The sequence below is a fragment of the Schistocerca gregaria genome, chromosome 4 (genome assembly GCF_023897955.1).
Source record: "Schistocerca gregaria isolate iqSchGreg1 chromosome 4, iqSchGreg1.2, whole genome shotgun sequence".
NCBI lineage: Eukaryota > Metazoa > Arthropoda > Insecta > Orthoptera > Acrididae > Schistocerca > Schistocerca gregaria.
Genome location: NC_064923.1, coordinates 713975404 through 713993581, shown reverse-complemented (window position 1 = coordinate 713993581; position 18178 = coordinate 713975404). Strand labels below are relative to the sequence as shown.

At 42.6% G+C, this 18178-nt stretch overlaps 1 protein-coding gene across 1 annotated transcript in view; it reads right to left on the bottom strand.

Moving 5' to 3' along the window:
- Positions 1 to 18178, bottom strand: part of LOC126266914 (clavesin-2) — a 335190-nt gene that overhangs the window by 242042 nt on the left and 74970 nt on the right. The window contains exon 2 of the mRNA XM_049971599.1: positions 5857 to 5949. The gene's annotated coding sequence lies outside the window, so the exon portion shown is untranslated. The remainder of the gene's footprint in view (positions 1 to 5856; positions 5950 to 18178) is intronic.

Sequence of the window (18178 nt, the reverse complement as noted above, 5' to 3'; positions counted from 1 at the left end):
AATCCAACTTCTTTGCGCAGTGATTCCTTTTACTAATCTCTCGAACGCTAGCCTACTCTCCATCACTATTACATTGCGATCTGAATCTATATCTGCTACTGAATATACCTTACAATACAGTCTCTGATTTAGGAATCTATGTCTGACCATAATGTATGTAATCTAGCTCAAAACTTCCCATATCAGCCGGTCTTTTCCAAGTATACTTCCTCCTCTTGTGTTGTTGAACAGAGTATTCGCTATTAGTAGCTGAAATTTATTACAGAACTCAATTAACCTTTCCTCTCTGTCATTCCTTGTCCCAAGCCCATATTCTCCAGTAACCTTTTCTTCTACTCCTTCCTCTACACCATTCCAGTACCCGATGATTATTAGATTTTCGTCCCCATTTACATATTGCATTGCCCTTTCAATATCCTCATCTCGCTTTAAGTGCTGAATTACCCGCTCAATATCGCTATATACTTTCTCTATCTCTTCATCTTCCGCTTGCGACGTCGGCGTGTATAACTGAACTATAGTTGTCTGTGTTGATTCGCTGTCAATTCTGATAGGAACAACCCTATTACTGAACTGTTCACAGTAATACACTGACTGCCCTAGCTTCCTATTCATAACGAACTCTACTCCCGTTATACCATTTTATGCTGCTGTTGATATTACCCTGTACTCATCTGACCAGAAGTCCTTGTCTTCTTTCCATTTCACTTCAGTTACCCCTACTATATCTAGATTGTGTCTTTGCAGTTCCCTTTCAGATTTTCTAGATTCCCCGCCACGTTCAAACTTCTCACATTCCACGCACCGACTCGTAGAACGCTATCCTTTTCGTTGGTTATTCTCTTTTTTCCTCATCGTCACCATTCCTTTGGCAGTTCTCTCCCGAAGATCCGAATGCCAGTGGAGGGATCATCATGACACTTTTTCAATTACAGGCCACATGTACAGTGGATAATCTTTATGTGTCTTTAATGCAGTGGTTTCCATTGCCTTGTGTATCCTCAGGCCGTTGATCATTGCTGATTCTTTCGTCATTAGGGACAGTTTACCACCACAAGGACTAGAGCGTGCCTTGAGCCTCAGTCAGCTCTTCCGCCCTCTTTGACAAGACCGTTGACAGAATTAGGGTTGCTTCTTGAGCCGGAAGTATTTGGTCGCCAATGACGATGATTTTTATTCGAAATCCAAGCCGTGACGGGGTTCGAACTCGGAACCGAGGGCGTTTTGATTACTAATCAAAGACGCTACTCCTAGACCACGGGTGGGAGATAGATGGTCTCATGTAGCTATTGTGAGACTTTTTCATCCAAGCTGAAATAAAAGCCAAAGGATGAGCTTCTAGTAACAGCAAAGCTCATTGAGGGTGAAGTTTAGGCGATGGTAAGCTTCAGTGAACTATGGAAGAACGCAATAAGGAAAGTTTTAAAGCAGTCTTGAAAATCAGTCACGTTAATACGAAACTGAGACGTAACCGATGTACAGAAAAGGAAATAATGAAAACTGACAGTAAAGTTGTAGAAACAGTTTGTGGGTTTCTGTGTTTAGTGCAGTTGAAGAAAATTACTTGGTGAGCAGCAAACGAAGAAAACAGAAGAGTAAAAAACGACCTGGAATGCTTTTGGCAAACCGAGTAGGATGTTCAAAACTAGGCTTGCGGTACGTCTCAAGCTTACAATCAATCCCCGTTATGAGTTTTAACTTATGACAGTGGGTCGTGGAACTCAGCATTAAAACTGAGGGATGCTCTGTTGCTGTTGGAGAGGAGGAGGTTGACAATCACTAGCAGAAGCAGGAGCACAAACAATGGAGTAGTCTATAGTGGAAAATGCAGACATGACCGTAATGAAAAAGGAGGTGAGGTGAATAGTTATGCTGCCAGGGGAGTGGATCACAGGTAACCCAAGGAACTTCTTTGCTCCATTCCAAGACGTAACACCGAGACGACCAAGTAATGGCATAGATTAGAAAACATGAACAAAATGAATACATATAACGACTGTCGTTCATGGAGAATTTATCCATCAACCAAAGAGTTGACGAGGACGATGGCGATTAAGACGTATCGTCAGGGCGACGAGCACAGCAGACTCCCTAATGATTAGCTGGCGGTCACGCTTGAAAGTGGAAACCAGGTAGCACAAAGGTGTTGCATCTGACTTGTAGTACGTACTGGTACACCCTCGCTTTGTAACAGTCACTCAGTTGTGGACATCAAGCTACACTACTGGTCATTAAATTTGCTACACCACATTCTACAGACGCGAAATTTAACCGACAGGAAGAAGATGCGGTGATATGCAAATGATTAGCTTTTCAGAGCATTTACACAAGGTTGGCCCCGGTGGCGACACCTGCAACGTACTGACATGAGGAAAGTTTCCAACCGATTTCTCAAAAACAGCAGTTGACTGGCGTTGCCTGGTGAAACGTTGCTGTGATGCCTCGTGTAATGAGGAGAAATGCGTACCATCACGTTTCCGACTTTCACAAAGGTCGGATTGTAACCTATCACGATCCAATGACTGTTAGCGGAATATGGAATCGGTGGGTTCAGGAGGGTAATAAGGAACGCCGCGCTGGATCCCAACGGCCTCGTATCACTAGCAGTCGAGATGACAGGCATCTTATCCGCATGGCTGTAACGGATCGTGCAGCCGCGTCTTGATCCCTGAGTCAACAAATGGAGACGTTTGCAACACAACAACCATCTGCACGAATAGTTCGACGACGTTTGCAGCGGCACGGACTATCAGCTCGGAGATCATGGCTGCGGTTACCCTTGACGCTGCATCACAGACAGGAACGCCTGCGATGGTGTACTCAACGACGAACCTGGGTGCACGAATGGCAAAACGTCATTTTTTCGGATGAATCCAGGTTCTGTTTACAGAATCGTGATGGTCGCATCCGTGTTTGGCGACATCGCGGTAAACGCACATTGGAAGCGTGTATTCGTCTTCGCCATACTGGCGTATCACCCGGCGTGATGTTTTGGGGTGCCATTGGTTACCCGTCTCGGTCACGTCTTGTTAGCATTTGACCGCACTTTGAACAGTGGACGTTACATTTCAGATGTGTTACGACCCGTGGTTCTACCCTTCATTCGATCCCTGTGAAACCCTACATTTCAGCGGGATAATGCGCGACCGCATGTTGCAGGTCCTGTACGGGCCTTCCTGGATACAGAAAACGTTCGACTGCTCCCCTGGCCAGCACATTCTCCAGATATCTCAGCAATTGAGATGGTGGCCGAGCAACTGTCTCGTCACAATACGCCAGTCACTACTCTTGATGGACTGTGGTATCGTGTTGAAGTTGCGTGGGCAGGTGTACCTGTACACGTCATCCGAGCTCTGTTTGACTCAATGCCCAGGCATATCAAGGCCGTTGTTACGGCCAGAGGTGGTTGTTCTGGGTACTGATTTCTCAGGATCTATGCACCCAAATTGCGTGAAAATGTAATCACATGTCAGTTATAGTATGATATATTTGTCCAATGAATACCCGTTTATCATCTGCATATCTTCTTGGCATAGCAATTTTAATGGCCAGTAGTGTAGATATGGTGCTGTATTGGTCAAGCGTGATATTTCGGAACTTTGTGATTTTTTCATCCTTTTCTGAGTTACTTCAGTTTCTTTGCAGGATTCTAGCCTTGTGAGTTGTCGATCTTCGTGTGTCTCTTTCCAGTTTCACAACGTCATCTTCATCTTAAGGTAGGAGCTTCGTGTGCATCATCGCTATACAAATCATACGATCTCTGTCAGGTGCATTTTCCTGCTCTGATTTTTTACAGGTTGTTCCTATGAGGTACAGACGACAAGCAATCACGACGTTCGTCTGGATGGTTGCGGAAAACCATCCGTAACACCCTTAGGAGAGTCCAGCGGTTGCTTAACCCAGAGAGCTAGCTTTTCCACCTTTTGCAACTTCTCGACTCGCAGTCGAGCACTCTAAGCACTGAGCTCATTTTGCGATGAAAACCTCTGAATTTGGAGACAGCAATGAGTAAATCACAGTATCAAACATTACAGATATTAAAATACGCTTAAAAAACACAAGGAAATACGTAAAGTCTGCACTATGACTGTTGCCTTCGCTACAAAACTATGATTTCTGCTGTGCTCGATTTACCGTAAATTGTGTAGCCAGCCTGTATTCTTAATTTTTAAGGCATAATCAGATTGGAATCCATAAGATTCCGTTGTGCGCAGTGATAATTGAATATAGACATTGGAGAAAATAATAGCAATCGATCGCGAAATCCGTCTGACATGTTAGGCTCCTGTATGCTCTACACAATCAATACTGTTTACTACGTGACACTTTGGACAAATGTCACCAGTTGTTATATACACTGAAGACGACTATGTTATAGTTGAAATCTACTGTACGCCTGCTGTAATAAAACGACGGATTTCGCGATCGATTGCCGTTTTCTCTCCATTGTCTTCAAGCGTAATTAATTCCCGTTTATTGTAGCGTATTTATTTTGTATCCATACGTCTGTTCTTCTAAGTTTGAAGTAATTATTTAGATGTCGTAGCTGAATTCATGACTTCCCACAAAGCTGTATGAGGCTACAAGGTAAATGAAATAAATAGTGACTATCACTACAACAATTTTTTTTATAATTTTCAAGACTCCTTCTGGAGTAGTTATGATTCGCAGACATGTGTAGAAACTAATGCTTATTTTATAACTGACTCTTTTTGTCTTAGATGGAGGGCACCTATTCAGAAATCCCAACTATTGCAAATCAAGTTCCTGTTTCACATCCATTCATGTTCTGTTAATCTAGTATTCCACCTACTGTAATTTTTTAGCATATCAAATATTTCATTTATTACACTTTGACGTTTTTAAACAGTATTAATTAGAATTTTTATTGTACGTAGCCCTTTTACACAAATTAATCTATTACATATACTTTTTCCACAGTAACTCTACATATTTTAGCGATTTAATTTTCATTTTAAAAGGGATTTGTTCTGTAATCATTTACAGATTGTTCACACAGAAAATTAATGACCTATGGAATCCAAGCTTCCTCGAGTGATTTCACACTGTGGTACACGATCTGAAATACCTTGTAATGAATGTCCAATTATTTCTTTGGTAAGATTTCCACGATTGCCCTTTGAATGCTCCAGTTAATCTGACATCATCGCACTGAGATATATTGTCGTGGGTACTGACTTTCGAGTTTGATTTACGACTTTGCTACAGTAACGCCATGCTCCTAGTTTACTGGGATTACGTTTCTAGTTTGCGCCTGCTTCTAGCATAAAGAAATAATTTGCATTTTTCGGTGTGTGTGTATTGGGTATTGTGTATTGAACCAGGGACCCAGAAACGACGGAGAGGCTTCGTCCTGCAACAGGCCACAGCAGTCCACCCACCTCACCGCCGCCCCACACCAAACCCAGGGTTATTGTGCGGTTCGACCCCCAGTGAACCCCTCTCCCCCCCTCCCCCCTCCCTCTGCCCTGGGAACGTCTCATACCAGGAAAGTGTAACCCCAAATGTTTGCGTGGTAGAGTAATTACGGTGTACGCATACGTGGAGACAGTGTTTGCGCAGCAATCGCCGACATAATGTAACTCGCCGAGGCAGATGGAAAACCGCCTTAAAAACCATCCACCGGCACACAGGACCTCGACACTAATCCGCCTGGTGAACTCGTGCTGGGGACCAGCATGCCTTCCTACTCGGGAAGCAGCGCGTTAGACCGCACGGCTAGCCGGGCTGGTAGCATTAACGGTACTTCAGATACATTTAACTTTTGCTGAAAGACTTCTCAGTTATCATGGAAACTTAAGATGTTGATTAACCAAATACTTGTGCATGATTTACCTGTTGTTCGAAATGAAGTTGTGGAAGCACCACTGCACAGCTCGGTCGAGCTGCTGTTGACCAGATCCTGGTGACAGCTTCGGATTTTAGGATCTGAAATAGTAAAGGATTGCGATATTTTTACTCTGTGTCACTGGTAAAACTTCCTACGATTGGAGCGCAAACAAATTAAACTCGCAGAACGTAAAATCGTAATTTAAGTACAAGATTATTTAAATTCAATATTTTAAGAGCAAAGAAACCAAAAACAAATTCCTATTTCAATTAAAACATTCGTCGATGTAGTTTATCCTATTGCTAATAACACTTGCTTTTATCGGAGTTTACCACAGGTATCCTTTACAAGTTTTGAGTGTGATCACATCTAGCTATCAAAAATGATCATTTACAGTAGAGATCCTGTTTATTTTATGAATCAAGCAAGGTATCGCAGTGGTGCGTCAGTGGACTAATATCCCCGTCCGGCCATACACAGTTAGGTTTTCAGTGATTTCCCTAAATCGCTTAAGACAAGTGCTGGGAATATTCCCTTGATAGGGATATGACCCATTTCCTTTCGTATACTTCTACAATCTGAGGTTGCGTTCATGACGGCCTCGTCATCCCCAGGTTGTTGCTAGACGGTAATATTTCCGTTTCTTTTCCTTCTTTTTGAAAGAATGTTGACCCATCCTTACTTCCATCTTATTTCGTTATTACTAGCTCTTCCCGGCATCCCCTGGTTATTGATGCAAGAAGTTCCCAAAGTAAGTTACACACTGTCAGACGAAAGTACATTTTCCGGTGTTTACTGTAGACACAATTCGACTGCGGTACAGATATCAAGCGCATCACTGTGTTGGAGTGAAATGGTGCGACAACTGGTTCAAAATGGTTCAAATGGCTCTGAGCACTATGGGACTTAACATCTAAGGTCATCAGTCCCCTAGAACGTAGAACTATTTAAACCTAACTAACCTAAGGACGACACACACATCCATGCCCGTGGCAGGATTCGAACCTGCGACCGTAGCGGTTGCACGGTTTCAGACCGAAGTGCCTAGAACCTCTCGGCGACTCCGGCCGGCTGCAGCAACTGTAAACGCGCTCCAGAGCTGAAGTACGTGGGAAGTTGTTATTCTTGCGATGAATGGCAGCTAACTCTAAACGTAGAAAAATGTAAGTTAACGTGAATGAGTAGGAAAAACAAACCCGTACTGTTTGGCTAATGTCCTGCTTGAAACAGTCGACTGGTTGAAATATCTGGGCGCAACGTTGCAAAGCGATGGAACGAGCATGTGAGGATTATGGTACGGGAGGCGAATGGTTGACTTCGGTTTGTTGGGAGATTTTCAGGGAAGGTGTGGTTCATCTGTAAAGGAGACCGCATACATGGCGCTAGTGTGTCCTGTTCTTGGGTACTGTTCATGTGTTTTGGAACCGCACCAGGACGGATTAAAGGAAGACGTCGAAGTAATTCAGAGGTGGGCTGCTAGATTTGTTACCGGTAAGTTCGAACAACACATAGATGTTACGGAGATGCTTCAGTAACACAAATGGGAATCCATGGAGACTTACTTTTCCAGGAATACTATTGAGAAAATTTTGAGAACCGGCATTTGAAACTGACTACAGATCGGTTCTACTGCCGTCATCATACATTTCGGGTAAGGGTCCCGAAAATAAGAGAAATTAGAGCTCATACGAAGGCATATAGACAGTCATATTTTCTCGCTCTCTTTACGAGTGGAACAGGAAACGAAATGACTAGTAGCGATACAGTATGGGGTTTGCAGGGTATGTATGTAGGTGTATATGTAGAAAAGATCAAAAAAATGGTTCAAATGGCCCTGAGCACTATGGGACTTAACATCTATGGTCATCAGTCCCCTAGAACTTAGAACTACTTAAACGTAACTAACATAAGGACATCACACAGCACCCAGCCATCACGAGGCAGAGAAAATCCCTGACCCCGCCGGGAACCGAACCCGGGAACCCGGGCGTGGGAAGCGAGAACGCTACCGCACGACCTCGAGATGCGGGCGTAGAAAAGATCCGAATGACATCCGGAATCACCGTGAAATTATGGCAGTAAATGGACCAAATGCAACGTCACTTCCAACCTCAGTATATTGGTGTCAACAAACTGACCATGGTCGCACTGACATAGCTGATGATAAACGGGAAGGAAGGCCAGAGACATCGACCATAGAGGACAACATCCACGCAATGGAGGAGGAACATCCGAAGAAAAGAGATTTTTCAGCAATGAGGACGTTTACTCAGTGTTTCTCGAATGACTCCGTGGTCAAGAAACGGATTTCTATAGTCGGTAAATTGAGAGATTGCTAGAACCTTCCGCCCGATCTTTACGGAGACTTCTTAGCTACGTTGAAAAATAGTAAGTAGTTTTTGAAGTTGCTGAGCAACAGTCACACAATAATTCTTAAATGAACACACCGCCATTTGAGTGTATTGTTGTTCCTTTAATTACGACTCAGTGTTTCGGCCTTTTACGCCATTTTCAAGTGACTGAGTTCATGTCACTGCAGGACACCAGGCTCAAAATTGGCTATTAATTAAGAAAAATTCGTGGGGAGCCAATATTTTTCTTAATTTATGGCCAATTTTGAGTCTGATGTCCTGCAATATATGTTGATGACATGAACTAAATCACTTGAAAATGGCGTAAAAGACCGAAACACTGAGTAGTAATTAAAGAAACAATACAGTCAAATGGCGGTTTGTTCATTTAAAAAGTGAAAAATAGTGTCATTATTTTCTGACACTTTGAAGTGTAATGTACCATTCAATAAAAGTTACTTGGCCTGTCATAATAACGTATAACTTAGTTCAGAAGTCTTCTCGGATCTAATTTTCTAACAATAAAAGGATTGGGAGATTCTACAGTTTTGTACTTATTCTTTTCTAAATACTTTCAGAAAATTATGTCCAGTTCATCCTTTGGACTTGACTTAGGATTAAACATCGTAACGCCCCAAAAATTATGGATTCCAAAATATATCAATGTTCTTGAAACGATCCACCCGAATGTCCGCGCGATTTAGCACTTCGCTTCTGGGATGGCGCGCCTGCCACGGATCGGACAGGCCGGTAGTTGAGGGCCAGCGTCGATGTCCCGACCAGCCTAGGTATTATTAGGTGCTTTTCCACATCGGACAACGCGAACACCAGGCTAGTGTCCACATTTGGCCTCTGTTGCACGATTCGTAAGCGCTTTGAAAATGTTCTGATATTTTCGTATGGGTACACAATTTCCGTCTCGCGGAAGGGGAGGGGGAGGGTGTTGGTGGCAGGAAGGGCACCCAGATGTCCTCTACCATTGTTGTTGTTGTTGTTGTTACTTTTGTCGTCCTAGTTTTCAGTCTGAAGATTGGCTCGTATTTTTCTCAATCTGCTTACTGTATTCATCTCTTGTCTCCCTCTACGATTATTATGCCCCACACTTCTCTCCACTACTAAATTGGTGATCCCTTGATGTCTGAGAATGTGCCTATCAACCGGTCCATTCTTTTGGTCAGATTGTGCCACAAATTTCTCTTCTCCTCAGTTCTATTCAGTACCTCTTCATTAGTTAAATGATCGACCCATCTAATATTCAACATTCTTCTGTAGCACAACATTTCTAAATCTTCTACACTACTGACCATTAAAATTGTTACACCAAGAAGAAATGCAGGTGATAAACGGGAGTTCATTGGACAAATATATCATACTAGACCTGATATGTGATTACATTTTGACGCAATTTGGGTGCATAGATCCTGTGAAATAAGTACCCAGAACAATCGCCCTGGCCGTAATAACGGCTTTGATACGCCTGGGCATTGAGTCAAACAGAGCTTGGATGACATGTACAGGGACAGCTGCCCATGAAGCTTCAACACGATACCACAGTTCATCACGAGTAGTGACTGGCGTATTGCGACGAGCCAGTTGCTCGGCCACCATTGACCAGACGATTTTAATTGGTGACAGATCTGGAGAATGTGCTGGCCAGGGCAGCAGTCGAACATTTTTTGTATCCAGAAAGGCCCGTACAGGACCTGCAACACGCGGTCGTGCATTATCCTGTTGAAATGTAGGGCTTCGCAGGGATCGAATGAAGGGTAGAACCACGGGTCGTAACACATTTGAAATGTAACGTCCACTGTTCAAAGTGCCGTCAAATGCTAACAAGAGGTGATAGAGACGGGTAACCAATGGCACCCCAAAACATCACGCCGGGTGAAACGCCTGTATGGCGATGACGAATACACGCTTCCAATGTGCCTTCACCGCGATGTCGCCAAACACGGATGCGACCATCATGATGCTGTAAACAGAACCTGGATTCATCCGAAAAAATGACGTTTTGCCATTTGTGCACCCAGGTTCGTCGTTGAGTACACCATCTGAAGCGCTCCTGTCTGTGACGCAGCGTCAAGGGTAACCGCAGCCATGATCTCCGAACTGATAGTCCATGCTGCTGCAAACGTCGTCGAACTGTTCGTGCAGATGGTGGTTGTCTTGCAAACGTCCCCATCTGTTGACTCAGGGATCGAGACGTGGCTGCACGATCCGTTACAGCCATGGGAATAAGATGCCTGTCATCTCGACTGCTAGTGATACGAGGCCGTTGGGATCCAGCGCGGCGTTCCGTATTACCGCCATATTCTGCTAACAGTCATTGGATCTCGACCAACGCGAGCAGCAATGTCGCGATTCGATAAACCGCAATCGCGATAGGCTACAATCCGACCTTTATCAAAGTCGGAAACGTGATGGTACACATTTCTCCTCCTTACACGAGGCATCACAACAACGTTTCACCAGTCAACGCCGGTCAACTACTGTTTGTGTATGAGAAATCAGTTGGAAACGTTCCTCGTGTCAGCACGTTGTAGATGTCGCCACCGACTCCAACTTTATCTGAATGCTCTGAAAAGATAATCATTTGCATTTCACTGCATCTTCTTCCTGTCGGTTAAATTTCGAGTCTGTAGCACGTCATCTTCGTGGTATAGCAATTTTAATGGCCAGTAGTGTATTTTCTTTTTGTCTAAATTGTTTATGATTCACGTTTCACTTCCGTACATTGCTACACGCCATAAAATACTTTCTAACATCTGAACCTATAATCGATGTAAACAAATATCTCTTCTTCAGAAATGCTTTTCTTGCCATCGCCAGTCGGCATTTTATACCCTCCTTACTTCTGCCACCATCTGTTATTTTGCTACCCAAATAACAAAACTCATCTACTACTTTAAGTGTCTCGTTTCCAAATCTAATTCTCTTAGCATTACCCGATTTAATTGCACTACATTCCATTATACTTGTTTTGCTTTTGTTGATGTTCATCTTAAAACCTCCTTTCAAGATAGTGGCTTCTGTTCAACTGCTCTTGCAAGTCCTTTGCTGCCTCAGACAGAATTACAATGTCGTCGGCAAACCTCGAAGTTTTTGTTTCTTGTCCCTACTCGAAAATTTTCTTTTGTTCCCTTTACTGCTTGCTCAGTGTACGGAATGAACAACATCGGGGACAGGCTACAAACCTGTCTGACTTCATTCTCACCGCCGGCCGCGGCGGTCTCGCTGTTCTAGGCGCTCAGTCCGGAACCGCGTGACTGCTACGGTCGCAGGTTCGAATCCTGCCTCGGGCATGGATGTGTGTGATATCCTTAGGTTAGTTAGGTTTAATTAGTTCTAAGTTCTAGGCGACTGATAACCACAGATGTTAAGTCGCATAGTGCTCAGAGCCATTTGAACCATTTTTCATTCTCACCCACTGCTTCTCTTTCATGCTCGTCGACTCTTATAATTGCCGTCTGGTTTCTGTAAAAGCTGTAAATACCCCTTCGCTTACTGTGCCACTAACATTCCCAAATACAGATTAACTTCTTGATCCCGTGAGGAAGATACAGAATAAATTCGGGAAAAAGAAATTACTTGTTTTCAATTATTGTTAAAAGTCACCCTCTTCATATCACTACTAGGCATCTTACGGGTATCATACACCAAAAATATCATTTTTGTCCAACCCACCTTATCTCTCACAGTTTCATGTACCTGTTACTAAAACGTGAGCTTACAATGTCTCACTTAACCTAAGTTATAACTGTGGAGTCGTTACACAGGGTTAGAATGTGATTAGCTGCAAATGGTAGTGTAGCTCATGAATTTTTTGGTATCTGCACTTGCACATGTCTTTGAGGCTTTTGGAAGTAGTAGCATAACATACAGCTTGTATGGATACACTTATACGTGCGCTGCCTCAACTCCTGATTTCTCAGGTACACACATTTCAACCTTAGGTAGTTTTTCAACTAAATAGTGCTAAGTTGTGTGTATTAAAAGCGTGATTTTATGGCTTTGTCTCTGTAGCCAAGTAGCGGCCTTCTTCACGCCTCGTGCTACGTATATTCCCTACTTTTTATTTGGCTGAGATTTGCATTCCCCTTTATTATTTACCTGGATCCAAATAACGTATTTCACATAGTTTTATAGTGGTCCCTTCCCTCATCTGATTTGTGTGTTTACAGAGATTAACTGAACCGTCAACTTTCACTTTAGGGTTTAAGAAGCCTCTTCTGCTATATTTCGTGGCAGGGAAGACCACTTTTTTAGGTGACAGCTGGAAAACGATGAATCATGGAGTAACAGACACTAAAATACCCGCTAACATGAAAAAATTATAGAACTTTGAAGGCATGTGAAATAGAAAAAAATTACTTACGTTAACTAAGATGCAACAGGTAAGCAGCCCGGAAAATGGAAACCAACATTCGTTGTCAGACCAAACTAATAAAATGCTAAGTGGAGCTACGTCAATGAATCACAATCAGCCGGACGTAGAGCTCCAAGTCCAAAACGGTCGGTGAAGCCCAAACAAATTACACCATGGCAATCCACTGGTATCACAAAGGTACCTAAAAATTACACATAGATCTGATGAGCAGCTAGTTGAAAGAACAGAGGGGCAGCTTGCGGCAAGGTGGCGCGGTACTCCGGGAAGAGGTTGCCCTGTTTACAGGATTCTCGTCACCCAAGTCTTTTTGATGCTTCATGTACGTTTTAGTAGCATATGTTAATTAAAATGTTTTCGTCTGTTCTGCCAATAACTGAAGTCATACTATGCTTTATTGGATTTATTTAGTGGCAGATACCTGACTGAGTTTATGGGGTCAAAACTTACGTAATTTCGCCGTTACTATTTTTAACTTATCATATATTAAACATTTATTGGTAATTCCCTGTGTTTATCTTAGCACATTCTTTACCATTGCCCATTTATGTCATTCGTTTCTCATAGTACCTCCTAGTCCGTTGTTATCTGATGAAGTAACGTTTGCTGATATTCGTTTTAATATTACACAAGCATCCCTGTCGTAGTTGGAACTGACTGCAAGAAAGAAAGCGAAACCGCTCGTTTTCACAGCACAGCATTTTACTTCTTACAGTTGGTTTTAACAGAAAACCTGTACAGTGTCGTTAAAGATATATGTCGCTAAAGATAAACGTATATGTCCTCTGTCTACCTGAAAATTTGTTAAATAATCTCTCGAGTAAAAGTATGAAATAAATTGGTCAAAAACGTTTTTAGATTTTTGCTGCGTTTCCCCTAATATACATATATATTAGTGTAAATTTTAAATATATATGTATATATCATCTATATTAAAACTTATACAGCCTATCGCCACCCGAAAATTTGTTAAAATACGATGTAAAAGCTTCAAGTAAATCGGTCAACAACGTTTCTGGATTATTGCTAACAACGTTTGTATCTATATTTATGTAACCCAACGTTAAAAATATGGAGCCTTTGTAAAATCGAATGTTTATTACAATAAAACTCTCTCTACTCCCGAACAGGCCGTGAAGGCCTACCGGTACCGACCGGCCGCCGTGTCACCCTCAACCCAAATGCGTCACTGGATGCAGATGTGGAGGGTCATGTGGTCAGCATACCGCTCTCCCGGTCGTACGTCAATTTCCGAGACCGGAGCCGCTACTTCTTAATCTAGTAGCTCCTCAGTTTGCCTCACAAAGGCTTACCAACAGCGCTCGGCAGACCGGATAGTCACCCATCCAAGTGCTAGCCCAGCTTAACTTCGGTGATCAGACGGGAACCGGTGTTCCCACTGCGGCAAGGCCGTTGGTGTTTATTACAGTATCGTGTGAAAATGTGAACTGGTTCGATCAAGAACTTTTCGAGATTTTTGTTAACAACGTTAAACAACTGCTTGTCCGTATTTGGTAGTATAGAATTTAGGACTGTTGATAAAATACAGAGGTACTGATATATCGATATCTTTTCCGCCGGTATATCAATATCAATGTACCAATATCTAGTACCGATATTTTTAATTTATATTAAATTTTTGCACAATATTTGTAAACATTTGTAGTTGTCCTTTTGAAATTGTATAGAACGTAACTTTGCTTTCATTATGTGAAGAGGCGTCCTACTTTTTGAGCTTTCATTAGGTGAGGCTTTTTTATTTTTTGACTGTGTGAAGCAAGTATATGTGGCACAAAAAAAGAAGCCCGATTGCATTGGGGGATGGCAGTGTGAATGAAATAATAAGATTCCGCTGAAAATGATGAACAAAAATGTAAATCACAAGGCTGGTCTTTGCGTTACAACTGCTAATTCGCTGGCGTTGGCAGAAATGAAAAAAAAAAAAAAAAAACCAGGGAATTCGACATAAAGTGTTTCGGAAAAATCCGATACGTGACGAAACCTAACGACGTACCCATCGGACACCTTTTATTGTACCACTTAAATGCAATTGCCATTATTAGCAAAGTGGTTATCGCCAAGCGTGAACGTGCATTGATTTCTTTTAAATTCTTGATCTATGGGGGGTAGGCATGCTCCGCCACACACCGTTAGGTGGCTTGCGGAGTATGGATGTAGATGCAGATGTACAGAATACCTAATAATATATCAGTACTTAAATACATAGCTCTAAAACCGGCAGTATATTTACAATACGCAGCCGATATTTTTATAGGCTGGTGCGTCGATATTTTTTCTATCGATATATCGGGACTAGCCGGCCACTGTGGCCGAGCGGTTCTAGGCGCTTTAGTCCGGAACCACGCTACTGCTACGGTCGCAGGTTCGAATCCTGCCTCGGGCATGGATGTGTGATGTCCTTAGGTTAGTTAGGTTTAAGTAGTTCTAAGTCTAGGGGACTGATGACGTCAGATGTTAAGTCCCATATTGGTTAGAGCCATTTGAACCATATCGGGAATTTCTCGGATAATCGAGAGTCGGTAATGATATATTTTTTAAAGTATCTATATATTTGTTCCACCCCCCCCCCCCCCCTAAAAGAAAAAAATTGGTTCAAATGGCTCTAAGCACTATGGGACTTAACATGTGAGGTCATCAGTCCCCTAGACTTAGAACTATTTAAATCTAACTATGCTAAGGACATCACATACATCCACGCCCGAGGCAGGATTCGAGCCTGAGACCGCAGCAGCAGCGCGGTTCCGGACTGAACCGCCAAGAACAGCTCGGTCACATCGGCCGGCTTGGATCTCTAATATTTTTCGAAATATCAGCAGTCCTAGTACAGATAACAACTGTATTGTTGATTTGGTTTAACTCAGATCTTACGTGCTAAGAAATATGTTGTAACTAAGCCCATTGGGAGTTCTCCTTTTAAAAATAAATTTGCCTTTTTTGGTATGAAGTGTAATGTTTGTTTTTGTGACCTGGTCCCTTACCACTAGCAGCTCCTCGTTTTCTGTGTCATAGCGGGTGCACGAGACAGATGGACCGGGCGAGGCGGTCCGAGATGGCAGTATCTGAGCACCTAGGGGTGAAAGCGAACGTGCTGGGGACGCTTTCTTTCAGAGGCTGTTATCTACCGCATTCCGGCACGGCGTAGCGACGCATAGCTATCGCGGCCGTGACTCGGCGGGTCGCGGCAAGTGCATTGCGTAAATACACACACACACACAGCGTACATTGCTGTGTACAGATCGGGGCGCGGCCGTTGCTTTCTCCAGAGGATACGGGCTTCCCGGAGCCTGTCTGCTCTTGAGACTAACACGTCAGGGGCGACGCAGTGAAGGATGGCGGAACTAGTAGCACGAAGTCAGCGCCACGTTTAGGGCTGTTGCGAATTGTCGGTCGCTGAACAACGGGCACTCAACGAAACTCTCACTTTAATGCCACTGGTGAAGTGTTACTCGTTAATGGAACATATATGATGACGCTGTAGTGTTTGGTTCTAGCCTGTATCTACACGTATTATAAAGTAAAATCCCCTCCACGTTTTTCTTTCTGTACTAGGTTAGATTAAATGTACTTTTCGTTCGAATAGATCAGTTGTGAAGAGATCCTCCAGGATGTAGAACATGTCAGCAACACAAGTATTACAACAAATATTTGCCGGCCGCGGTGGTCTCGCGGTTCTAGGCGCGCAGTTGGGAACCGTGCGACTGCTACGGTCGCAGATTCGAATCCTGCCTCGGGCATGGATGTGTGTGATGTCCTTAGGTTAGTTAGGTTTAAGTAGATCTAAGTTCTAGGGGACTAATGACCACAGCAGTTGAGTCCCATAGTGCTCAGAGCCATTTGAACCATTCTTGAAGAAATATTTAAAACGAAAGACAAATAGGCTAATGTAGCTTCCACAGACTCCGAGTGAATTGGTTCTCATGGGCGTGGAATAAGTAAAAGTCGTAAACCACTTTTCATATAAAGGTAATAAATAACTTGTCATAGAACATGTAAATGTTCAATACACTGAGATGCATACGATAGCTATTAGGCTATATGTAGCCATGCATCGTGAAATAAAAATTTTGTTCCACGACACTTATTTATTGTATAATGGTCGCATTACTTCACTGAATTTACGTAGAAGCCAAATTACTTGATATTATAAGTGACATATACATATCAGTTAGTTTTATTTAGAAGTTAATGGATGGAGTAGAAGGAGTTGGCCCCAATAATAAATCCTTTAGGTCCCCTTAAACTGAACTTTGTCACTGGTTAAAAATTATATGGCTGGTGACAAGTTACGAAAATGTGAGTTCCTGGATATTGGACACTTTTTTGGTAAAAAGTAGGTGACTTAAGATCATTGTGGAAATAATTCCTATTTCAATGAACTGAGCTGTTGGTTTGAAAACTAGATACATATCTAATGACAAATTTCATTAAGGAATAGACCGACTGGGAAGCAGTAGTTAGTCTGCCAAGTTCCCTATACGAGCCTCTTCAGGACGTTTTTAGTTCACACCACAAATAACTCCTATTACACGTTTTTGTACGCAGAAAGTTGGTTTGATGAATTAAACCATAAAATAATGTTGTGCGACATTACAGAATGAAAGTAAACATAGTATGCTAGGTTTATTCATTTTTATATCCCATATGTCTGAGAACATTTGCTTTGCAAAGAGATTTGTTTAGGAAATTCAGCAGTTCTGCGACATTCTCCTCCTAGGTGAATTTATTACTAAGCTGTAATCCTAACAATTTCACAGCGTCAACTGTATGTGAAAGCTTATGTCGGGAACAGCCGTAGGGATTTTGATACGGTCTACACAAACAGACTGAATGTCGAGGAAGGTTTGTGTATATAGTTTATCACCGCTACGCAAATAGATACTAAGTGCTACCTGTGCGAAGACGTGACAGATCATTAGTTACAGGAATCAGAACTACGAGTGAAACAACTGAACACGGAAAGCCTCTAAGTAGGCCCGAAATCGATTAAAATAAAAAATGTGAAACCAACATATTGAAAAGAAGGTAATACAAATTAACCATGAAGTCATAGAACCAACAGCCGGTCCTTGTGGCCGAGCGGCTCTAGGCTCTTAAGTCTGAAACCGCGCGACCACTACGGTCGCAGGTTCGAATCCTGCCTCGGGCATGGCTGTGTGTGATGTCCTTAGGTTAGTTAGGTTTGATTAGTTCTAAGTTCTAGGGGCTGATGACCTCAGATGTTAAGTCCCATAGTGCTCAAAGCCATTTGAACCATTTTGAACCATAGAACCAACAGATGAGTGTTTATACACCGACGAGAAAAAAGTCGCAACCAAAAAATAATTAATGAAGAGTAATGAAATTTTGATGCTACATTTGTCTAGTTAATGTATTAAGTGATAACATTGCAAGATCACAGATTGATTTACATCAATCTGTGATAAGCCATTGTAAATGTGATATGCTGGTACATTAATAAAAGGTGTAACCACCAGATCATTGAATGCAAGCATGTGAACCGAACGTGCATGCGATGTGTTATACAAGTCCGTAAATCAGTTTGGTTTGTGGGGGTTAAAGGGACCAGACTGC